The sequence below is a fragment of the Triturus cristatus genome, chromosome 2_2 (assembly GCF_964204655.1).
Source record: "Triturus cristatus chromosome 2_2, aTriCri1.1, whole genome shotgun sequence".
NCBI lineage: Eukaryota > Metazoa > Chordata > Amphibia > Caudata > Salamandridae > Triturus > Triturus cristatus.
This window is the reverse complement of record NC_140582.1, coordinates 853,236,402-853,255,095: the sequence shown is the minus strand read 5'-3', so window position 1 is coordinate 853,255,095 and position 18,694 is coordinate 853,236,402. Positions and strand designations below refer to the sequence as shown.

Here is an 18,694-nt window from a genome sequence, read left to right as displayed (position 1 = left end):
AGCTGAACCGACGAGACCCACGAACCCACACCTGTCCGATCACCAAGAATCTTACAGGGATTCATGTACAGTCCAGATGTCTCCCCCAAAATCTGCATAATACGCAGTAACCGCGGCCCCGTCTTGTCCACGTTCATAAGGAAGAAGAGGACGTCGTCCGCATACAATGCTATCTTGTCTGACAGTCCCTGTGCCCATTCGAAGCCCTGCGCATCCATTCGCACCCATGCAGCCAGAGGCTCCATTGCCAGGGCAAATAAATATGGGGACAAGGGGCAGCCCTGTCTCATGCCCAACCTGATGGAGAACGTGGAAGAGATCGCACCGGCTACCCTCACCAACGCTGTTTGGTCAGTGTATAGGAGAGTTAAGTAGGAAAGGAATTGCAGTCCGAAATTGAGTCTACGCAGTAACGCAAATAAGTACACCCAGCTAAGGGAATCAAATGCCCTGTCCATGTCGGCCAATAGCAGTGCCACCAGTTCTCCCAGCTGCTGAATGGCCGCCACTGCCACTGCCACATGCGCCCGTCTGATCTGATGTTATGTCTAGTCGCCCTCTGAGGCATAAATCCCACCTGGTTGGGATGGACCAGGGCAGTGATATGAGGTAGAAGGCGATTTGCGAGGGCCTTAGCCAGGATCTTAGCCTCCACGTTTAAGAGAGTGATGGGGTGATATGAAGCGTGTTGATCTGGGGGCCTGCCCGGCTTGTGAAAGACAACCACCTCCACATGCCTCCAGTCTGGAGGAAGAGAGCCCCGCTCTCGTGCCTCCTCCACCACCGAACGGTATTGAGGACCCAACTGCAAGAAGTAGCGTTTAAAAAATTCACTGGGGAACACATTGGGCCCCGGCGCCTTCCCAAGGTTAAGCTCTCCCAAAGCTGGGCCCAACTCTTCATCTTTCAGGGGCAGCTCCAATTGTGTCCTTACCTCGTCTGATAGAGCCTTGGGCAGAAGATCATCCAGGAACCTGTCTATTGTTGCGGCTGGCAAAAACTCTCTAGGGGTATACAGATCTGCATAATATGTGGCAAAGCTGTCAGCTAGGACCAGTGGGTCTGTGAGCGGTTCGCCTGCCAAGCCCAACATACCCGGGAGGGCCTGAGAATGAAACATTCCTTGACAGAGCCGATGCAGCATCTTGCTGGATTTATCCCCCACTGATACACCCTACTACGCGTCGCCAACCAGGCTTGGCGGGCCTCATCCATCAGAAGTGCGGCATAATTCTGTTGAGCCATCAGCAATTGCCTTCTGACCTGGCCGCCTCCGGCCTCCCGACTCCTCCATTCAAGATCCTCTATGCCCGCCTCCACCTGCAGCAGTTCTTTCCTTCGCGCCGCTGCGCACCCGGAAATGTCCGCCCCCCTCAGTGTGGGTTTCATCGCCTCCCATAGTAACTCGGTCCTGGGAACTGACCCCACGTTAACTGTCAAGTATTGATCGATAGCTCCGCTCATGTATTCTATATAATCATCATTTTGTAAGTGCTATACCGAGAGGCGCCCCCTAAAAGGCTGCTTCATCTGCCCTATTTGCAGAGTGAGGGCCACTGGGGAGTGGTCAGACAGGCCCCGCCGAAGAATCGCCACCTCCACCACCCTACCTACCGCCACTCGGGGAACAAAGAGGTAATCAATTCTGGAATAGAAGTCGTGGTTTGCAGAGAGATATGTGAATTCTCGATCATCTCTGTGGAGGTGTCGCCATATGTCTACCCAGTCAAGCCCCGTCACCAAGGAGTACAACTTCGTAGTACGACTACCCTCTGTACATCCCCCAACCCTCCAGCGATCCCTGGCCATATCCATAACATCGTTCCAGTCCCCACCAACTACAGATAGACCATCTGGCACATCCGCCCAAAAGGTTCATGAAACGCTCCACTAAATTCCACTGCAGCGGGGGTGGGGGGGTTGAACGTATACACTACACAGCACCAGAAGATCCTCCCCAACCTTGCCCTGGAGGAATAGGTATCACCCCTGAGCATCTATCCACTGCTTGGTATGTGTATAGGGGACTCTGCGATGTATCAAAATTGCCACCCCCCTGTGAGCCCCTCACAAAACCGGAATGGAACACATGCTGATACCCATATCGCTGAGAGCAGAGGGCCTTCGTTCCCATGAGGTGGGTTTCTTGCAGCATGAGGACATCTGCACCGGCCCGTTTAGCCTGCTGGAGTATAGCCCCACGTTAAATCTTATCTAGGGCTCCTCGCACATTCCAGCTAATGATACGAAGTGTACCTGGAGACACCTGCACCCTACTGGATACACCGGCCATCTGAGGCTAATGCAGGAAAAAGAAACCCTGTGTGGTGTATGTGCGAATAACTATTGTCAGTGAGCAAAAGTGCAATCAGACAACAGAAACAACCTCCACTCAACAAACTCTCCCACCCCACCCTATACCTCAAAAACGATGAAGCATCTGTCGTGGCGGGAAGAACCCACACCCCCCAACGGGAGGATGCGGCCCACCCCGACCAATGGATCCTCAACTTACAGCCCATGTATCATAGGCACACTCTCCGCTAGCAAAAGTCTAGCCGAGATCCCGGCCCATATATGGGCCCTTCTGATCAGAGCAAGGCATTCTCTTTCACCACAGGCAATCAATCTTTTTTGGCAACCTGCATTTATGAGGGTAGATTGTCAGTAGTGTGCTCAGTGGTGAAGGCCATAGCAAGCTTCAAGATGTTGTGCTGGTAATCTGTGCTTCTTGCTCTGAGCAAGGCAGCAGTAGGGCAGCTCTGTGGACCTTCATTAGTGACAGACAGATAATACTTTATTTCGGCAGTGAGACACAGCCATAAAATCACATTATAAACATAAAAAGCATTATTAAAAACACATCTCATGATCTTCTCAATAAAACAAGTCTAAAAACAATACATAAAATAATCAGTGAAAACACAATGTCGCTTTCAAGCAAAATAAGGGGATCCTGTAATGGGGCTCAGCGGCCCACAATCATCATATAAACAGATCAAACTGTCAGGATCAGGCAGTCAAAACAACATTTGTTTTCTCCTGACAATAGTGCCTTTTAAAAAAGAACAAATGGAGATGCAAAGTATAAGGGATTTTAACCATTGCAAGTAAAGCAAGGCATCAGCGCATCGTATTATACCACAAGCTCGGATTAAAGGAATTCAAAACCTTTTTGGAGTTGCCAAATAGAACTTATAGAAAAAAGTAAACTGAAGCAAATTCTGGGTTGAAGACTCATCACAAGGACAGATTAAAACCTTACTAGGGTCAAACTGGCCCAAAGAAAAGCTCAAATGCCACCTTATGATACAGAATCTGAATCTGGTTAATCGGACTCTGTCCCAGAAGGCATCCACCCAAGACAGATATTGTTAGACTTTTCTTTTTCAATGGGTTCACGCCCATACTTTTTTAGCTCTCACCTACGCAGCGCGCAAGCGCTGCTTTGGAGTTACCTCTTGGAATCACTCCAGGCTTTTGTGGAAACTCATGCATTTTCTGCACTGTTTCCAATGAGCCCTCGTGCATGTATAGCATTTACCTTGTGGGAGCGAGCAGCGACGCCATCTGTTTGCAATTATCGTGCCAGCCGCTGCTTACTCCAGTAAGGTAAATGCTGCGCGTCGCTTTAACTTTCACGGCCGTGCTTGTCTTTCAGCGCTTGTTTATGTTGTGACGCTGAGAGCGCGTCAGACTGCTTTTGAATACACATTAAATTTGTAAGTCAAATCTAAGTCTTGCTATGCTGTATCAGTAAGACAAGAGGTATTGTATTTTTTATGTGCATTTCCTGATCACATGAATTGTGTCAGCACCCTGTCTGCCATGTCCCACTCCTCAAAATTAAACGCACTTGATGTACTGAATGCCCTGCTCTTAAAACCGCAAACCAGGCCAACCGCCATCAGCAAGCACCATCAGAGACGTGCACATACACATCTCAGGGGTCAGGCACAGCGTGCTATACTTTACAGAGACAAGGCACTAGGAGGCGATCAGGCTCTGTGTGCACTCGCAACTTGGGGCAGAACACGTTCTACACATGTTATACACAGAGAAAAGCTCAAACAACCCCGCTGGACCCAGCTGCTTCCTTGGCTCCATTGTCGGCCTCGGAGCAGAGTCATCTGAATGTGCATTAGGTGCTCTGAGAACATCCGCTTCTCGATACTTCAATACGTTTAATTGCAGCATACCAACACTTCTCAAGAACAGACAGGTACTCTGGACTCTTATATTTCCAATTAGAGCCCTGACAATAGGTGTCCTGCAAGGGGTTTTCATTAACAATCACAAAGTATGCGCGCTCACTTGTGTGCCTATGGTGATTAAACCCGATTTTCAACCTGCTTCTAAGTGGTTTTAATTTTAGCAGGGATGAGTCTAATGAAAAATATGAGTTGCGTACTCGGGCACATTTTACAGCAAACTTCTAGGTGTCGGGCACAGTGCTCAATTAATGTTTCTCACTAGCACGCCTAATCATGCTGAAAGGTCGAAATTGCCCGGAACAAGCAGAAGCAGCCCCAAATCAGCCATTTTGGATTTTTTTTTTTTTTAAATATAACAATTTATGACTAAAGTAGTATATTGTAGGACAGTTTCAAAATGACTTGCCTGTTCCAAATGAATATTCCATGCACCAAAAACTAAATCCTGAGCGAAGTCCTGCGCTCTCTTGAAATTTAATATATCTGAAACATATTTCACACAGTGAGCAAGAGCGACACGTGCACCAGATGCCATCCCAAATAATCAAACCACACAAATGTATGACCTAACATGAGTCCAAGGGAAAGAAAAGTTAATTTTGAGAAGTGTTCTGGGGCACAGCAAGTTCGCTTTCGCTTCCTCTGTTACATTTCTTCACCTGCTGTCAGAGTATACATTAACATTAGTTATGTTCCAGTGACATGCATTTAAACTTATGGTTTGCTTTTTAAATTGCTTGCCTGGTAGGTGTGACATGGCTTTAATAGAATTCGTCCTTCTTCTAATTCTCTGCTCATGATCCCTGCGTGTCTGAGCTGTACATGTGTGACCTCAGGTCACATGCTGTCAGTTCATTCAGAGGCTGCGAGCAACACCCATTCCCAACTCGTCACAGGGGTATTGCTTGCAGCCTGTGAAGGTGATTGACAGGCAGCCCCAGGAATACAGGGCATATGCCCTAGACGTCCCTGACTGAGTATTAATATGACACTGCTGCGTGTCATGCATGGGAGGTCTTTTCAGACCCCGAAAATGTCAGGCCTTGACTGGCGGTAAGTCTGCCCTTAGTCTGTTTAGGAATTGGAAAAAGAAATGCTGTCTGTGAGGCACATGCGCACTAGAGCATGTGTCCCTCTCGAGAGTGCCTGGCTGCCTGACGCAAGGACCAGAGGCAGCTAGGCACTGAGGGCAGCACCCAGCATTGGCTTAAAGCCCTTAGTTGATTAAAAAGCAATTTTATGTAGATGGTAATTGCTCTTGGCAATTACCATCCACTTAACTTTGAAATCTAGGTGGGTGGTGCCCTGGCGCCCTCTAGTGGTGGCCGCTGCTGGCCACCATATCGGTAAGTTTTTAGAGAACAGGTTTCCGGAGTATATGGCCTTAATCACCATGTTCGTGCCACCTGCTTCGTTATGTAGGGGCAGCTGTCATTCAGGCGGGCGCCCTCCATGAGACATAAGGGCAGATGGTCTTCACCCTGCGTTCCAGCCAGTAATCATTTTTCCCAAATTGGGCCCATCCGCACACCACTTGGCAGCATGTTGTAATTGTGCCTATATATAATATAGTTCCAAGTTTGGTAGGTCGAGACCTCACATTTCTGTGTCAAGCGTTAGCGTTTGCAGCTCAACTCTACTGCCCTTGCCTACCAATACGAGTGTAGCTAGTAAACTATCAATGCGTTTAAATGTACACCGGTCTAATGGATATTGTGTGTTTTGAAGAACATAGACGCATCTGGGCAGGAGCACCATCTTTGCCACTGCAATCCTGCCTGTGATAGATAACAGGAGTTTATTCCAAAAGGCCACCGACGCCTTCAGGCCTGAAAGCACTCTCACCATGTTATACTCAAATTGTTTCTCGGCTGTATGTGTCGCTCACATCTTAAGATACTGAAAACTGTCTAGTTCCTGCTTTAAGCCCAAGTTAGGGGGGGACTCTATGCTATCTCCGGCTGGCTTCGTGATGGGATTTAAGTATTAAGGTTGAACTGCAACCGGTTTTTTTATTCACCACATTCCTACAGACGTCTTGATTTTAAATAGCGTAATGAAATTGATTGCAGGCAGGTATGTCTTCTCTTGACTCTTACCATTGGGAAAAGCCTACAAGCAATTGATCGATAGATATGTGTGGCCGCCAGACAGGCTATTAAAATTGCAAAGAGGACCCGAATCACGCCTGGCCTCATGACCCTACACGGTCTTCCTCTAAGTAGAAAGATAACATTTAAAGCAGTGTGCATTGCTCCCAAAATAATATTTGGTAAAGGACCATTGCTCCTTTAGCAGAAACCCCACACACCAATTAACACTTTTACCTTCAAGGTGAGCTCCATGGTTAACTCTGCTTCCATTCACAAAGACAGGAGCTCCAATCTAGTTAGCCAAACTGTGGAATCCAATGCCTTCGGAGTAAGGAAAATAGGCAAGCACCACTAATATGGAAGCGAACCAGTACTGTAAAAAGGCAAGTGAAAAGCTGTGTAGATAGTCATATCTGTTCCTAAACTTTAGACTTTTTCTCACATTCCTATTTTGTCTAGTAATTTTTTATTCTACCCTGTATCGAGCAGTATCCTGATATCCATTCTGACCAGACATTGGGAGCTTGGATTCAGAACAGTAGGAGATGTAAGCTTAACGCGCTCTCAATTTTTATGGTCCATATCTTTGAGGCCTAAAAGTATTTTAATGTAAAATAACCAGATTCTCTGTGGTTCTGTATGCAAATGCTTGTGCTTGTTGATTGTCCATTTTTTGAGGTTCCGTTACTGTTGAGTGATGCAACCGCATTCCATAGCCAGACTACAGTGAGATCCTCAATTTTGTATGTTTCATCACTTAGGAAGAAAAAGGTTTGAATGACGACTATGATATAGTGTTATGTTGTCCTTATTTGATTTTTGACTTCGTCATCCAAAGCTAGAAAGTCTATAATTGATTCACTCTGGTCCATACCCCAGGAAGTCACATTATATTGAAATGTAGAGCTCAATCTGCTCCTGTAACAGATGAAGCCACGATGGATGGTGGTGCTTGCTTTTTCTATCCTGGTGACTATATGTATTACCAATTCTGTAAAATACATTGAGCATGTACTCTTTATATGCCCATGCTATGTGATGGTGTGCATTTGCACAGAGGCGTTTTCCATGCTTATGAAGGACTACCCTTGCCCAGGCATCCTATTACAAACCTAGACACATATTCAAAGATTATTTTAGGAGGCATGCCAGCTGTGAGCCACATAGAAAATAGCGCACAGTTAGTGTGACCTCAAGAGTGCCTTTTGAGAGGAGGCATTTAGGGTAGGGTGACCAGATTCTCAAAACAAAAAACGGGGACAGGTCATAGACATAGAAGTAGGACTACGGTTTGCAGTAACCATCGACATAAAGGTAGGACTATTTGACAGCTGCCATGGACATAGAAAAAGGACTATAATGACCGCTCCCTCCACAGACCGAGATGAAGCATTACAGACAACAAATCAGAGGTCTTTTATTGGCTGTAACCATTAATTCCATTTAAACAGACTTTGCCTCAACATTTGCTATAGTTGGTGACCACGGCTTTAGTGCTGGTGGCGCCCTGTGCGACAGTGTTTGTGGGCGCCCCCCCAAGACCACCTCCACCACGGATTCTCTCACTAGCACCCTTTAACAGTGACCAAGTCTCCATAACCACACTCTCTCAGATGCATTCAATTAGTTATATAGCGCCACTCATACCAGTGTAGGGTGTCCGAGCACTTCGCATCACACACACATTACACAGAGACAATCAATCATGCATGTGTAATCAGTGTATAGGAAATGTTACATAAGCCAAAGGACTAAAAGTGCAGGGAGTCACATGTCATCCATACTGGTAGGCAGTATAGTTTAAGAGTGCTTTGTGTGGAGAAGCACAAACGCAGAGTCGAAAAAGAAACAGCATAGTTGGGAGTTTTCTTTAATAATAAGAAACGATTTCTAGCCAAATTATCCCTTTTTGCAACATTAATCAATGCTCTAATAATGTATACTTTGCAGTGTGTATGCAGTTCTAGGATGAAAGTTAATAGCTCACTATTCTATATCAGGACTTTAAGTTATAAATTGCAAGTAACAAAAGGATATCTCTTTTGAAAGCAGTAATCTGCTGATCTGTTTACATCATACGCACTCTGTAATCTACTTGGTACAGGTTCTTTGCAGCAGGCATGTTAACCCTCTACACTAACTTCACCGAAGTCAAAACCTCAACTATACAAAATGCTGATCTCTCTCCAGGAAGATTATTAATCACACGAGTTATCTTGACATTTATGTGAGGCCTGGTAATTGCTGGGGGTAAAGAAACGCTGCAGCAGGTGCTTCAAAAGCATAATAAACTTTAAAACACGGCGCCCCCAGGAAGCCAGCACCCGGTGCGGTGGCACTCGCACCGCCCTAAAGCCGGCCCTGGACACGAAGTACAAACAGGTTACTGTTTCTAAACAAGGATATAAGCAGGTCCTGCAAGTAGGCTTTTACAAAATAAAGACATTCAAAGACGCACTGCCATCAGTAGCTGTTGGAGCAGGAGCGCTGCATTAACAAAACAAAGGTATCTCTGGAAGCACCCTAAGTGACCGGCATTCAGGTGTGAATGTATGCAGATTGCATCCTTTGACTTCTCGGCCTGGAGACAGAGGTCACATTCAAAGCGCTGAACCTCGCGCTGTGGAATGAAAGGAGCACCTCTCCCCACCCCCCATCCCATTCAAAGCCCGATTTCCCTTCCTGCTACAACGCTCACCTAAACGTCACGCTTTAATCAGTGCAAAGAGAGCATGCACGCGCATGCTCAAACAACCGAAACAAATGAAAAACCGGGACATTTGTATGTTTAACCCGGACACTGTTTAAAAACCCGGACATTTCATTGAATTGGAGAAAAGTGTCGGGACACGGGGACACTTCTCCAAAAACGGGGACCGTCCGGGGAAAACCGGGACGTCTGGTCACCCTAATTTAGGGTGACCCGAGAGCACCTAATGGGTTCCCTGACAGAATGGTGTAGTTTGGTTCTCTCCTTGTTTTCCTTTTTAGGTCGAGCCTAGCACAGCGCGCATGCGCCGCTCTAGAAAATGACCTCTTGGAATAACTTCAGCTTTTCAGGTAACTCGTGAGTGTGGCTAAAAAAAGTCACACGCACGAGTTTGCTGAAAAGCTGAAGTGATTGGCCATTGCATGTGGCTTTCAAAAATTGGCCAAAGGCTGGTGCATGTCCCGCCTTCTCTGTAAACGTGAACTCCCCTGGCCTAGGGAGCTCGGGAGTGAGCAGCAGCGCAGCCGTATGCCAGCTGCATTCCTGACATTCCTTGTTCGGTGTGTAAACATTTCCTGACCAGCGGGTGACTCAGTCGAGGCAGCCCGTCCCCTCTGTCACATGACTGCACTCCTCCCCTCTCACTCCATCAGGCCATGCCGTGTCACATGACACTTCTGCCGTTCTTCACTTCCTCAGCCCCAGCGCCATCGTGTAGCGTGGCTCTGCCTGTCCTGTACTGAAGATGTCTGTCCTGGCAGTGAGCCTGTGCCTCCTCGCCTTATGGCCTCTCTCGCTAGCGGAGACCCTAAAATTTTATGACTGTGGTAAATTGTTTCCGAGTTTCTCTTGCCTGCCCCCACCTCCCGCCTATGTACGCACTCTGTCCGGCGCAGTGCTTGTTTTTTTTCATTTCTTCAAGGGCCTGTGAGTTCCCATTTGCTGCCGGGCCATTCCTTTTGTAGAAATATGCTTTAACGCACTTGAAAGTTTACAGAGGCAAGTGGCATCCGCCTTCTTGGATAGATAAATACAAAAATAAATAGAATGGCACCAGCATCATTCAGTAGGTGCTCGCCCACTGAATGACACAAGCACCTGTAGCATCATGATGCGAAAAGCGCTAGGGGCAAGTATGGTCATGACACATCTTTTATATTTTTCTGGCACTGGCGAAGCCCATAGGTCTAAATGCTATACAATATTGTGATTATGAGTGCATCCAAGAATGCCAGTGTTGCTTCATGGTGAACAGAGTTCGTTTTCATATGTACCCCGGACTGTAGCACCAGGCTTGGCATATGTTGGTCAAACCTCATTGACAGGGACTGTGTCGCTGGTCCCGACTTGAGTCAGTAGCTCAGTGTACTTTGGAAGTCAGTCGCTACATTTGAGAGTTCCTATGCAACCCAGAGTGATTCCTCCAGCACTTCGTAGCTGATCCAGTTGTTTGGATAGCACCTACATCTGGTCCCAGACTGGGCTTGTGTCTTCATGTTACTGAGTGGTCATTATAATTCAGGGGGGCAGGGTAGAGTCCAAATGGATAACTTCTCCCAGCCTTGTCCTAACTGAACGTGAATGGCACTTTGCATCTCCACTTTCACAAGAGACACTGCAGATCTATGAGACCAGCACTTATTGAACAAAGGGAGTCGGACGATACTGTAGGCTCTAGTTTAGTAGAGATCGTTTGCATTTAGTCTAGTTCTCCAGTTCGCAAGTCTAGCTTAGTAAATAATTGCTTGAGTTTAGTTTAATTCCCTAGTTTACCTGTCTAGCTCTCTAGCTTACTAGAAATGTGTCTGAATTTAGTCTAGTTCCCTGGTTAGATTTTTAACTCAGTAAAACTTGTTTGAATTTAGTTAAGTTCCTAAGTTCGCTAGCCTATTACTCTCACTAAAGCATAATTTGAATTTTGTCTAGTCTTCTGCTTGCTAGGATACTTCTCTGTGTTAAAAAACATTAATTGAATTTAGTCTAGTTCTCCAAACTACTCTAGTTCTTTATCTTAGTAAAACATTGTATTTCAAATTCCTTTGTCATTCCCAAAAGACACCAGTTTTGCATCGACCTTCCTAGGCAAACTTGAACAGGAAAATGTGGTGAGAATAAATAACTCCTTTTAAGTTCTAGATGGGAAGCAGGGGGAAGAGGGAACGGCACACAGGTAAGAGACTCTGGGCTATATGTATGAAAGGTTTCCCTTTCTTCCCCTTTCAATCAACTTCCCTGCCCTTTACATTTCTGTCTCGTCTCCCTTCCCTTGGGAACCACCTTCACGTCCCTTTACTTTCTCCAGCTCTCCTTTTCTTTTCTTTTCCCTTTCCTTTTCTAATCCCTCCCCTTCCTTTTTCCCTTCCCTTCTCTTTTTTCTTTTCGTCCTTCCCTATCTCTACACTCACCCTTCCCCTCCTTTCCATCTCTTCTTTCTGCTTCCTTTCCTTTCCCTTCCCTCTCCTCTTTCTTTCATAACCTCCTCTCTTCCTTTCTTTCCTCCTTTCACTTTCATTCCTTTCCCTTTCCTTTCTCTTTCTTTCTTCTCTAAATCTTCTCTCCTCCCCTTCTCCCTTCTCATTTCCCTTCTCCGTTTCTCTCCATTCATCTCTTCCATACCTCTTCTTTCATCTTTCCATTTCCTTTCCTATCCCATCCTTCACTTTCTTTCATATCTCTCATCTTCTTCCTCCTATTTCCCTTTCACTCTATTCCTTTCTTCCCTACCTCGTCTATCCTGTCCCCTTCACCCCTTCCTTTTCTTATCCTATCCCCCCTTATTCCTCTTCCCTTTCCCTTCTCTGGTTTCTCTTCCCTTTCCCTCCCCGTTCCTTATCGCACCAGCCCTCTCCTCTACCCTTCATTCCTCTTCTCTCGCACCTTCCCTATGTCTCCCACCCATGCTTCCTTTCCTTTGCCTCCATTTATTTCTTCCCTACCTCTTCTATCCTCTGCCCTCCCCTCCCCTCCCCATTTTCATTTTCCTTTCCCTTTCCCTTCCTGTCCATTCCCTTCCTCTCTTCCATGTCTCACCTCTCCACACCTCTTCCTTCTCTCCTTTCTTTTATCCTCTCCCCTTCATCCCTCCCCTCCTCTTCCTTTCCTTATCCCATCCCTCCCTCCCTTCCTGCCCTTTCCCTTCTCTTCCACTCCCCTTTCTTCTTTCTTTCCTATGTCACATGCCCTCTCCTCTACCCTTCATTCCCATTCCCTCTGCCCTTTCCTCCCTATCTCACCAGCTCTCTCTTCTACTCTTCATTCCCCAACTCTTGCCCTTTCCTTCCCATCTCTTCCATCCCCTTCTGTTCATTTCTTCCCTTGCCTTTCCTTTCCGTTACCTTCCATTCCCTTTCCTTTCCTTTCTCTTCCACCCGTTTTCCTTTCCTTTTTTTATTCCCTTCCCCTCTTCCCAAACTCTCCTCTCCCCCATTAGTTTTCACTCATTCCTTTCTTCCCAACCTCTTCTATCCGCTCACCTTCATCCCTCCTCATCCGCTTCTTAACCATCTCATCCCTACTTTTCCCTTTTCTCCCTGTACGCTTCATTCCCTGGATAAACACTTATAAGGTCCCAAAGGCGAGACCTATTGGCTATGCCAATGCTTGTTTGGTATTGACAGGCTCCTAAAGAACACACGAGATGGAGACAGGGAGAAGAAACAGACCTTTGGAGTCAGAGTACATAATCCTGCTTGGGACCAAATATTTGGGTGACCTCAGTGAAGATGAGGAGTTACACGTGCACATTGCTGATGTGGTAGTATTATGCACTTTATTAATCTTTGTGGGGGCGTGGCTCTTTGAAATATAGCCTCGGTCTGTAAAAAGGGTTAAGTTGGCTGCCAGTTGGTTCTTTCCAAGGCTTTTCTTTTTGGCTACCATTATAGTGTTGCACATTCCCTTATTTATCATCATTGGATGTTTTAGTTATCTTCATTTAATTTAGTGGTTGATCACAATTTTTTTAAACTTGATATAGAGTTTTCCCAGTAGCACTACAAATAATAGGACAGATGAGATCTTGCTTATGGTAATTAAGTTTAATTTTTATCATGGGTGTAGTAACAAGCGATTGGTGGTTGTTTGCAGGCACTATACCCAGTTTCTGGGAAATAGTGGGTGTGGTATGCAGAGAAGGGTCCAGAATTCATACGGTGTACCCTTACATAACGTGTGGTGATCTGTACTAATGCAGGCACTTTGCCAGGAACCTACCATTAAGCACACTTACTGCATTGTTGGCCTTATGGCCTTATTTTGGGAATAGTACGATGCATTAGATTTGTCCTTATTGCGGTTACATCACTAAGTAAATTGGACTACTGATAGGTGTATTTTCTATTCACTGGTACAAACGTTTTTAGAAAATGATGATTTCTGCATCGCGTAAGACAGCGAACACAGATGTAGCACTGCAGCAATTAGCGTAGCCCAACACGCCCACCACACAGATTATAATTGGGCCACTGTGTCGGACTTAACATCTGACATTATCCATGAGCAACATTTATGCTCCTGACAGTGGCATGACACCTATAACAATCTGGTCAGTACCCGCGAACATTACTGGTTATTTAATTAATTTTTAGGTCGGCCTCAGAACGTTGTAGGCACTTCTATTTTCAGCATAGCAACACTTATCACTACATGATGATAATAGAGCAATCATCTTGTAATCAATGCCATATTGTTGACAGCTTGGCTACATGGCATGGTATGCTTAAATTTCTTCTTTTACTTTCCTTCATGGACCCCTCTGAAAGTGCTAATACTTTATGATGTAACATGAATTTTAGATTGTGGCAAGAAACACACTTTGACGGCTTAGTTTGTATGTATTTGGTGTACGGTCATATTTCTTCAAAGAGTACTTTTCACTCTCTTTGTTTACAAATGTAAGTTTTCCATGTCTTTCTTCCATGTCTACTTACTTGTTTCTTTAAGTAGTTGGGCACACTGAATTTTGTAGTAGGCCGTGATGAAGACCGGTTGGGTTGAAACGTGTTACCAAAAATAAATTCTGTGGCAATATCAGACTTGTGGAGTGGGGATTTTCTTGGTGTCCTACCCTGTGGCGCTGGCTTTTTTGGGTACGGTATCTAAACCCGTCATCACGCACCAGCCTTGCATTGGTGGACGAGACCCGAGATATGCAGGATAGATAGATAGATAGATAGATAGATAGATAGATAGATAGATAGATAGATAGATAGATAGATGTATATATATATATATATATATATGTATGCATATGCAAAGACTCAAAAGTATGATCTTTCGGCTTTGCTTGCCAATGCTGGTTTTAATTGAATTTGTATCATTTTTTGGAGGCACTTCATTCTACTGCCAGGTAGCCCATTTAGCACGTCTCACAGCTTGACCATGTGGGAGTCCAGGTTGGAGGCGGAGCCAAGCCAGGCTCTGCAATGATCTACTGATGTGCATATCCTTTGATAATGCACAGCAGGGATTGTCCCTGGACTATGTTCTAAACCTAGAATAGTGCAATGGGCTTGAATTCCTTGAAAGAGCCGTGGGGCTAGGGTGCTAATTTTGAATGCGGCATGGTCTGGGCTATTCTTGGTATCTAGGGCACCAAACATCTAAAATCGCACCCAGAGTCTGAAGTCCGGAACACCAGCAAATACATTTTCTTTAACTATAAACTATTGGAGGGTATGGGGTGTTTGAAGCCTTTTAAATTATTTTGCACGACATGGGGACTGTACCGGCGTCCTGAAATTGTGTTTTTCTTGGAGCTAGTCAATTGGATCACTTGGGACCATTGATCTGACTTTGGTTTAGTAGACTTGAAAAAGAGAACTAGGGGGGAAAAGGGTTCCTCATCCAAAGGGGTTCATATCCTTTTTAGGGCTCGCCTAGCACAGCGCACATGCGTTGCTCTAGTAAAGGGCCTCCTGCAATCACTCCAGACCTTCCCTCGTGCGTGTGGCGACCTGCAGCTTGCGGGAGTGAGCAGGGGCACGCAGGGTGCTATCTGTTCTGTATCATGGTCGCTTTCACTTTCGCAGCCGTGTGACCGCATTTGTTTTTTACATTTCTGACCTCCACGCACAAGAGAACCAGCTACCTAGGTCTCTGAATCCCACGAGCCTCCACGAAAAACACTTGGGCTGGTTTAGGCTGAAAGCCTTTACGTGTGAGGCAGAACAAGACAGAGCACACACCGCCACACGGTGGACATCAGTGCAGGCAACACAAGTACCGTTATGGGCGTGCACGTCCTTGAAGGACAAGGCTGCTCGGGATTTTCGACTATGGTTCTGTAGCCTGGGTAAGGCCATTCTGTAAGGCTGACAAATCACCACAAACTGAAACTATCTGCCCTCGCCATGGTCTAAAAATTCATAAGCTATTTAGGAACAACCACAAAACCCATGTTTCATCCGACCAAAAACATGACGGAGCAAACCTCCACAGCCCTTGTTGTGCTCGCAGTGCAATGGTAACTTCGTAGCTATTATTAGAAAAAATACCTCTTGGCTGTAGGCAGTGCCTCGGATGTTTCATATCGGAGACACGTGTACAACTGTGTGTTTCATTTCAAGAATATTACGGTAATGATGTCGAATTTAGTGTTTTTTAACTTAAATAGTTAACTGAAAATGAGGCTCTTCGGAATTGGGGCTGGGACTTTAGCAATCATGGTGGAAGATAGGGAAAAGGAAAGTGGAGGGGCACTATTAGAATCCTTTTGAATGCTAACAGTATTTCCTGGCCTACTTCCAAATTCTGTACGTTTTTGAATGACGAGAATACAAGATCAATAAGTCTTCTGATATTTGAAATATAGTAAATACAAATTGTTATCACTGGAGAGATTGGTGATAAATAAAAAAACATTCTTGCGTTTCTAGGATGAGTCAAAATAATTAAACTCACGCGGATGACAATTACTTTATTCTGTTTCAAAGTTAATACCTTTCCTATAGTGGCTGATCGCCTCGAAAAGAAATAAAAACTGCAATTTTAAGCCCCAGTGAATTAAAGTGTCAAAATAGTATGCGGGTTTGCTTGCCAGGTGTATATGGGTTGTAATTTACTGTATTTGATGCAGACCTCGACACAGTTCCTGTGAGGTCATCATGTATTCCATTCTGGTGGTGGTGGTGGGGAGGAGGCAATGTTGGTGTGAGGAGATGAGCCTAAGAACTCCTCGCTGTCAAGTGTCAATAAAGCAACAAGGGTTGCGTGACTACACCCCAGTAGTCTCCCTTGTGTTTTCAAACCTGTGTGTTATATTTTTCCTTTAACAGTAGACGGGTTTTCAAACTTGTCAGCACTCTGAGGTAAGTAGCAGGAATGTGTTACTCTGGAATTCTGTTTTTTTCTGTTCTACGACTCTACCCATCAGTTGTGTGAAGGCAGGCGACTGCTGCAGGAATGGGCAGTGTTTGTGTCTGCCAGGCATACACTCCGTGGTATCGCTGGTTTGTTATTGCATGTGGGGGCCTGAGACCATTCCTCAGTTGAGTACACTCTTGGCCCAGTAGATAAGTACAATTATAACGAGTTTACATGCATAGTGTATGGCGGAACATGCTGTCACACAGACTGGATCACGTAACTCTGCCTGCCCTGTAGCCTACTGACTGGTACTCCATGACAGCACGTGATCTGGGTGAATGGAGATAGGTGCTATGGTGTCTGTGGATTTGAATGCTGTATGGCTACATCTGAAAACTATTGTGAGCAATAAAATACTTCCAACCATACATGGAACGTATACTGCACGTGATCTCGGAGTACTTTGACCATATACTCGACTTGCAGCCTTGTGCCTCTTTAGGGCCACAGAACTCAGTGTTGACTTGGAGTACCCTTATAATATACGATTGGGGGTACGTTATCTCATATACTACTCAATAGATTTTATATGGCTACATTCAAGTGCTGTTGTAGTTGTGCTCTTCAAGAAAGCACTGTAAAATAGAGAGATTTAGTGTGATCTACTGCACTTGTTGCAGCCCACGGCACACCTCCTGTGAGGTCCTTGTGGGTTCCTTCCTTTGTGGCATGTTCTGGAGAGAGGAGTCAGCTGATATGTGGGGCTGAGGTGAGTAGCTACAAGCTTGTCTCCTTGTCTTCAATAACAAGCATTGGCATAGCCAATAGGTCTCGCCTTTGGGACCTTATAATTGTTTGGCCATGCAACAGTTGATGTTGTTACACCAAGGATATTGTGCTGCATAACTAAATACTTATAAGGTCCCAAAGGCGAGACCTATTGGCTATGCCAATGCTTGTGCTTTTTGGCCTCCTGTTTTTGACCCTGCGTTTGTTGGCTATAGGACTCTGGGCACTTTACCACTGCTGATCAGTGCTAAAGTGCATATGCTCTCTGGGTAAATTGTGTTTATGGATTGGTGTTTTTATGATTGGCAATTTGATTTACTGATAAGTCCCTAGTACAGTGCACTGTGTGTGCCAGGGCCTGTACATCGAATGCTACTAGTCGGCCTGTAGCACTCATTATGCCACCCAAATGAGTAGCCATGTAAAGGTATCTCAGACCTGCCACTGCAGTGTCGGTGCGCAGTTCTAAACTGCCATATCAACCTGGCAAGTACACCCACTTGCGAGGCCCTGACCTTACCTTTTCTTACATGTAAGGCACCCCCTATGGTAGGCTCTAGGGTCCAGTGCATGTGAAAGGTAGGACGTGTACTGGTGTGTGTGATGTTCTTATAGTGAAATACAGTGTATTTATTTTTTCACTATTGAAAGGCTATCTGCCCCATAGGATAACATGGGAGATACTGTGTAACATCTTACAAGTATAACTTCCCATTGGGACAAGCTAGAGAAATAAAGTCTGAACTTAGAATTTAATAGCAAATCTTTTAGTAAAGATGATTTTTAAATTATTACTTTTAGAAAGTAGGCATTTTCCTGTATACCAATTCTGTGAGCCTCTGCCTGTTTGTGGATTAACTGTATGGATTTGGAGTGACAGGTTCTGGGTATGTGCATTCACTGTAGACAGCCACTGGGGGGGGGTGGGTTGAGGTGTGCCTGGCCCTTCCTGGATGACTCGGAGCTGAGCTGAATGGGGCTTGACTGCATTTAAAGTAGTGGGAGGAGTTTTCCTTGCACCTGAATGAGGCCTGTCTCTCTTGCACAATGCTGTCTCCACCCCCTGTGGTCATACTGCACCAGTGAGGACCGAACTGGTTTGGACTGGGCTCAGAGACACTTGCACAAAGAAGAACAAAGAAAAAATGGGGTATAAGTAGTGGACCTTAAACCCCAGAACTTTAGATTACTTCTGGACTCAAAAGGAAACTTTGCCAAGGAGAAGGGCTGGAGCACTGTGAGGAGGAGTACTTCCCCTTTGCTGTGTGCTGTTGGCCTGCAGTTGCTGCTTCTGCCAAGGAAAGGACAAAGACTGGAACTTTGCTGTGAACCAGCTGGAAGAACAATCTTCAAGGGCCTGTGTGTACTGGTCTCCGGTTCTCAAGTCTCAGGGACACAAAGACTTCACCCCCAGCTCCCCTGAACTCTATTGCTGAGAGTGCTGACCTGCCAGGAGGCGCCTATTCCAGTTTTGAGCCTCTGGAGATTGTTCCTGCTGTTGGGAGCTCGAAGCAACTTGAAAGAAGCAAGAAAACAGGTCTACGATGCTGTCAGCGACGCCGCTGTGGTGCCGCGACCTGCAC

General features: G+C 45.6%; 1 protein-coding gene across 4 annotated transcripts in view; it reads left to right on the top strand.

Moving 5' to 3' along the window:
* Positions 1-18,694, top strand: part of N4BP2 (NEDD4 binding protein 2) — a 1,530,410-nt gene that overhangs the window by 1,124,687 nt on the left and 387,029 nt on the right. The gene's annotated exons all lie outside the window — the stretch shown is intronic.